Genomic DNA, 6,966 nt, shown 5'->3' with positions numbered 1-6,966 from the left:
ATAATCAAAACCAATTTGTATACCTTGATTTGGAGTGCAGGAATCTATATGTTCAGTAGGTTAAGCTTTCTGTATTTTTCAAATTAATCATACCCTTAATGGTTTTTGGTCCATTTTATCTATCAATTATTGAGATATCTATATTTAATGACTCACAATAGTGGAGAATTCGACAGTATCTCTTTGTAAATATGTCAGATTTCCCTTTATTTTATTGAAGCTATATTATCAAGTTTGAAATTTTAGAATTGTTTCCACTTGGTGAATTAAACCTCTTATCATTATTAAATGATGTCTTTTGTTTGTTGTAAGGTTTTTTTTTTCTTGCCCTAAACTCTATTTTACATTTGACATATATAGATATTCCAACTCTTTTTGCTCAATATTTGCCTGAAACATATTTTTCTATTCTTTTACTTTCAACTATTCTTTCTTAATGTCTTAGATATGTCTCTTATAAAAAGCATAAACACAGATTTTGTTTTTTCTCTAATAAATGTTTTTAATCCAATCTCACAACTTCCCTTTCAACTGGGTTTATTTCACTGATATATTTAAATTTACTCCTGTCATCAGTTTTTTAACTTTCTATTTTTTCTGGCTTTTCTGTTTTTTTTTTTTTTTTTTCTCCTTTTTGCCTTTTTTCAATTAATTAAATTACTTTTTTTTTTTTTCTTTTTGAGATGGAGTTTCACTTTTGTTGCCCAGGCTGGAGTGAAATGGTGCAATCTCGGCTCACTGCAACCTCTGCCTCCCAGGTTCAAGCGATTCTCCTGCCTCAGTCTCGTGAGTAGCTGAGACTACAGGTGCGCACCACCATGTCTGACTAATTTTTCTGTATTTTTAGTAGAGATGGGACTTTACCATGTTGGCCAGGCTGGTCTTGAACCCTTGACCTCAGGTGATCCACCCGCCTCAGCCTCCCAAAGTGCTGGGATTACAGGCGTAAGTCACCATGTCAAGCCGATTAGAATTCCTTAAGTCCAAACTTTCCCCACTCTAGTTTTGAAGTTATAGGCTTTACTTCTTTTCTGTAAGTAGTTCCTCTGAAATCAGAACATGCATACTTTAACCTAACCTAGAAAAAAATTCTACATTTACTATCTTTATAGCCTTCTCAAATATGCAAAGAGCTAAGAGTGTTTTAATGTCTATCATCACTTCAACTTTACCAGCTATTATTTTTGAACTCCACAAGTTATACTTCATTATTTATTTGTGTGGTTTTCACCAGCAGTATGTGTTCAGATTTACCTATCAGTTTGCCTTTTACTTTACTCAATATCTTTTCTGTATCTCAGACTTTCCTTTTCAAATCATTTTCCTTCTTCTTTAAGACATGCTGAGTTCTGTTATTGAGGTTTTTGATTTAAACTTTCTCAGTGTTTATTTAAACTGCCTCTTTTGTCCCCATGTGGAAAAATAGTGGTGGCAGAGAAAGTCAGTATTACTGAATATCCATGTGATTCTCTGTATTTCCCAGTTTCCCTTGCAGTTAGTTTGGGAACTTGTGACCTATTCTGGCCAATGAACTATGACTAGAAGTGACAAGTTTCACTACTAGACAAAGGCAGCTGGGACCTGTGCTCCTGTGCATCCCCTTTCCCTTCTGAGTGATTTCACAAGTCCCTACAGCACTGGATGCTGCAGCTACAGAGGGCAGCACTCTCTCAGCCTGAGTCCCTAGTAATGGTGTGAGCAGAGGTCCACACAACCCATACTGGATGTGTAACATGAGAGATAAATATACTTGTTAGCCACAGAGGTTTCAGAGTTAATTTGTTACCAAGGCATAATGTAACATATTCTGACCAAATAATTTTAATGGATAAATAATTCTATTTGAGAGTTATTCTCTCAGTACATTATAAATATTTTCCTACAATTTTCTGTCTTATATTTTTGTTGCTGAGAAGCCAGTTATCTAATTGCCGTTCCTTTATTGGCTGTTTTATTTTCTCTTCAGCTAATTTTAATGTCATCTCTTTGTCTTTGGCATTCTGAAGTTTTCTAACAATGTGTTTAGGTGTGTGTGTGTGTGTGTGTGTGTGTGTGTGTGTGTGCGCGCGCGCGCGTGCGTGTATCTTTTGAGGCTTTGGAATCTGAGGTTATCTTTAATCAATTCTAAAAATGTCTCATTCATTGTCTCTTCAGTTATTGCCTCATCCTCTCCTCTGTTATCATCTCTTAAAAAATTTTGGTTACAGGTGTTGAAGCATCTCACGTTGCCCTGCCTTCCAAGCCCCTCAACCTCTCTGTCATATTTCCCAGCCCCCATCTCCTTCTGCTGCATGTAACGTCTTCTGGTCTCTAATTACCACTCTTGAATTATCTCTTCAGCTGTGGACCTGTCCCCTATTACCTCTTCCACTGCGCTTTTAATTCCAATCTGTTTATTTTTTAATTATATATAAGTTCTATTTTGTTCTTTTTCAGATATGATAGACATTTTTATGGTCTCTTTCTTCTTCCTTGCATTTATATTTCCATTATATATTTTAGTTTTAAATGTATCCTTACATTTAAAAGTTCTATATATTTTATTACTCATGTTAAGTTCTTTAGGATAGAAGTCCTCTCTCTATATTTGTACTTGTATTTTTATTATTTCAGATTGTTTATATACCTTGGGATATAAGAAACATACCCCTGGGTCCTTCCCTGTCCCTAGATGTCTGATGCTGGTTCACCTTTAGAATACCCACTATTGTAAGTAAACCAATATCACCTTATATTTGCTATTTAATGTATCTTTCTCTTGTCAGTGAGCTTGTCTTCAATTGGTCATCCTTCTACAAAAACCTTCATTATTTTAATTCAGAAGATTTATAAATCTTTCTAATGCCCAGAGACCTACCCCTCTTTCCATATTTCTAGACTGCAGCTGTGTTTTGGAGAATGTCCAAAAGTTTGACCTTTGGTTAAAGGGATGAGGCTGTACAAACTTTTGCTTCTTTATACCATCTGCGTGGGAATAAAAACTTCTATAAAGGAAGAAATAAAGGAAGGAAGGAAGGAAAACAATTTTTAGAAAATCTGTAAATGCATCCTTCCCACTAAGAGGACATGAGGGCAGGTATCCTGCATTTTAGGGATGACTTTTCAATGACTAGGGGTGGTTTCCACAGAGAATTCGGCTTCCTATCCATATACTACTATAAATCTTGGTATATCAACTACCTAAAATTATCCTGCATTTCTAACTGATTTATAGCTAATAATATATGTCACTCCAATTCTTATAGTAAGTATAGGTATCACCTATTTTGTTAACTCTTTAGACTGTAATGTTCATTTATTACCTATAATAAAAGAGATTCCACATTGAGAAGAATGAAGAGGAGGAGGAGGAGAAAAGCTATCACAAATAATAATTCTGGACTTGTTTTAAGGTATACACTTGGCCCTTCCACACATGTAGTGTGATGACTAACAGCCCAAGTGTGAACCTCAGGTGTCCCAATGTTCACAAGGATGACAACCTTACCAGTATTTGCAGGTTTAAAATTTAAAGCATATGGATCCATCATCAATATCAGCACATAAAACCTACTTTAGTCACTTATCAAAGTTTCTACTGTCCAACACCTACCAAATTTTGACTGAAAGAGCTAATATTTATAAAACATTGTTGAATGAAATGAAGTTTATCTGTATTAGTTCTGGTGGCTTAAAACAACAGAAATTTATTCTCTTGCAGTCTGAAGGCCAGAATTCTGAAATAAAGGGGCTGGCAGAGCCACCCTCCCTCTGAAGCTTCTAGAGGAAGATCTTTCCTTGCCTCTTCCAGCTTCTTGTAGCTCCCGGTGTTCCTTTCCTCGTGACAGCACAACTTTAGTTCCTACTTCTGTCTTCCCTCTGTGTCTCTTTGTCTTCACACGGCATTCCCTTCTTTTGTCTCTCCTCTTCTTACAAGGACACCAGTCATGTTGGATTAGTATCCACCCTACTCCAATATGACCCTAATTACATATGCTATAACCCTATTTCCAAATAAGGTCACATTCTGAGGTTCTGGGGGTTAGGACTTCAACATATCTTTTTGGGGGTCACGATTCAATACATTAACACTATCTGTTCTTCCAGAGAGATTTTTATCTACCAAATAAGCTTGGATCCTACTGTCTTAGAAACACATGAACTGGCTTTCTCTGGGCTGTGTTTTGATGTCATGTTTTCAGCTTTTACTAAGCTGAGCAAGAAGAAATGGCTTAATGAATGGTACTATTAAGTTCACTAAATAAAATTCACTAAGAATCATACCTAATTTGATTTTTTTTCAGAACTGGTACATTTTTCCCCTTGAATAACTATTAGGTTTTCTTTTAGAGTCAATGAAAATCATATATCTAATTACATGTTTCTTTTTGATTTGGTTGTCAGGAAGCTTAAACATTTCGCTGTAAGTTAATTTTAATAACTTTGTGGGATGCTACAGCTACATATCTTCATTTTTCACTTCTCTTGTGTTGGTACTTTCTTCCTGATGTTAGTTTTTTAAATTGCTTTTCATATTATTACAAGTCCCAATACTTTGTGGAAAAAAGTGGGTAATAAGTAGGAAAAAAGAATTATGAATCTCTTCCTGAGTCTCTTCCTTATTCATAGCAAATTTTCCCCTGACCCAGCTCATCCCTCATGGAATGACTAACAGAACATTATAAGCCATCAATATTAGTTCTCCAGTTTACAGCATAAGTGGATGATTCAAACAGTACTCAGATAAACAGAGGGAAAAACAAAAAAAAATCACTCCCTTTATTCTTGAGCAAATCTTACTGATTTCCTTCAGAAAGTTTTGGTGGATTTTTTTTTAATCTGGAAAAATAAAATCACAGAACCCATGCAACAGTAAAAATAAGAGAAATCTAGAAAAGCAGAGGAATCAAATGAGAAGAAATTAAATCACTGAAAATCACATTAAAAGCATCAAGGAGTAGAATTTAAACTGCAGAAAGCTGAACATGAAGGGCAAGCTATTGAAGAAAATAATCACATGGAATTTGGTGGAAAATGACATGGAATGAAGGTGATCAGAAAGGAGATGAACGATGTAGACCATGGGCAATGGAGAACTAAAATTTTAGTGACTGTTATCTTTGAAGATGTGAATGAGCAAATGGAAATGAAAAAATTACATGATAGAAGAATGTTATGAACTAAAATAGGTTTTCAAATTGAATTTTGAAAAGGCTCACCATATTCCTATCAAATTTAATAAAAACTTTTTTCCTAGAAGTTTAAGGACTAAAATAAATAGAGTCCTATAGTCATCTAGGTGGAAGGAAAAAGGTCATCTTCGTAAACAAAGAAATCAGGAATATTCTAAGAAATGTTAGATGCTAGAAGAAAATGGAACAATGGTTAACAAACATAGGAAGAAAAAAACATTCTATACCTGGTCTAACCACCTTCATGTGTAATGGTGTCAGAAATAAATTCTCAAACATGCAAGAATTCAAGAAAAATAGAATTTATGAACTTCTGAAAAATCTGTCAGAAAAAAAATTAAGACAGTAAACAGATAAGTAACCATAAAATAAAATTTATGAATGAGAAAGTCATGATGTACAAAAGGTTGAGCCATGAGCTTTAAGTCTGCTACACATATTTAAATAATTGGCATTTTAGGTAATATAGTTGTTTTAATACTTAAAAGAAAAATTACATAATATAAACCATAATACTTTGATGACAATAGACTGAAACAAGAATCATATTTGCTCTCCAAACTAAGAGATGGGAAGAGAAGAATTTAAGTAGACTGGTTTCATCATTTCATCATCATTGCATTTCTAAGCTTAATTGAAAGACACAAATGTTAGCATGTTATTTAAAACAGACTTTACAACTCCCCAATTGCCAGAGTGGGGTAGGTAGACTTCTTAAACAGCTCCCAGTTGTCCCTACCTCCTGGCATTCATGCCCTTGTGTTAGTTTAGGCCTAATTACTTGCCTTTACCAAAAAGAATGTGGCAAAAGCAACAGGATTTCCCACCTGAATTTGGGCTACAGAGGGCTAGGACTTCTGTCTTGCTTACACTCTTACTCTGACTCTTCCCGCATACCCCTTGCTTTGATAAAGCCAGCCGCCATGCTGTGAGCTACCCTGTGGAGAAGCCCATTTGGCAAAACTCAGGCCTTCAGTTGAACAGCCCATAAGGAACCAAATGTGGCCTCCAACCATAGGGGTGAGCTTGAAAGCAGATCCTCCCCAAATCTAGCCTTCAGTGGAGAAGAGCCCTGTCCATTACCTTGATTATAGCTGTGTAAGAAACCCTGAAGCAGAGGATTCAACTAAGCCACACCAGGACTCCTGACCCACAGACAGTGTGAGATAATAAGTGTGTGTTGTTATAAGCTGCTAAGTTGGGGTAGTTTGTTATACAGCAATAAATAACTAATGACAAATGTTTTCCTTGACCGGACTCTAGTGCTTCTCCTCTAAGCCCTCTTCTTGACAAGTTACCAATCTTGGCCTATACAGACTTGTACAAAAACTAACATGCTTTCTAACAGTTCAAGGCCACATCCTTAGGTGAACATTAGCTCCTCTTAAAGTGCCTCACTGAGAAAGCTCAAGGGTGCCAAAATAATTTACTCTTTGTTTTAGCCAACACCTGGCAGTAGGCCCCTGACCACTCTTTCTTAGAACATTTAAATGGCTTGCAACTTTGACGCCTTCCTGTCTCTCTGAGATGTACATGTATCTCCTACAACTCAGGAGTGTCTTTCTCAAGGACCTGAAAGCCATGTCTTTGAAATATAATCATCCAGAAGAATAGGGCCTCTGTCTCCCAGTCTGTAGGAAGTTAGAATCCTAACGCCTGTAACTATAACCTGCTAGAAACAGCTGGCTTTACCACTTTATGATGTGCAACCCTTTGTAATGTTTCACTTCTCTGACTCTCGTGAGCACTCACTCACCCCTTGTCCTATTCCTGTTTTAGGTGGTCATCTCTGTAC

The sequence above is a fragment of the Sapajus apella genome, unplaced genomic scaffold, assembly GCF_009761245.1.
Source record: "Sapajus apella isolate SASKATOON/1434 unplaced genomic scaffold, GSC_monkey_1.0 scaffold36, whole genome shotgun sequence".
Lineage (NCBI taxonomy): Eukaryota > Metazoa > Chordata > Mammalia > Primates > Cebidae > Sapajus > Sapajus apella.
Note: the sequence above shows the minus strand (reverse complement) of the source record.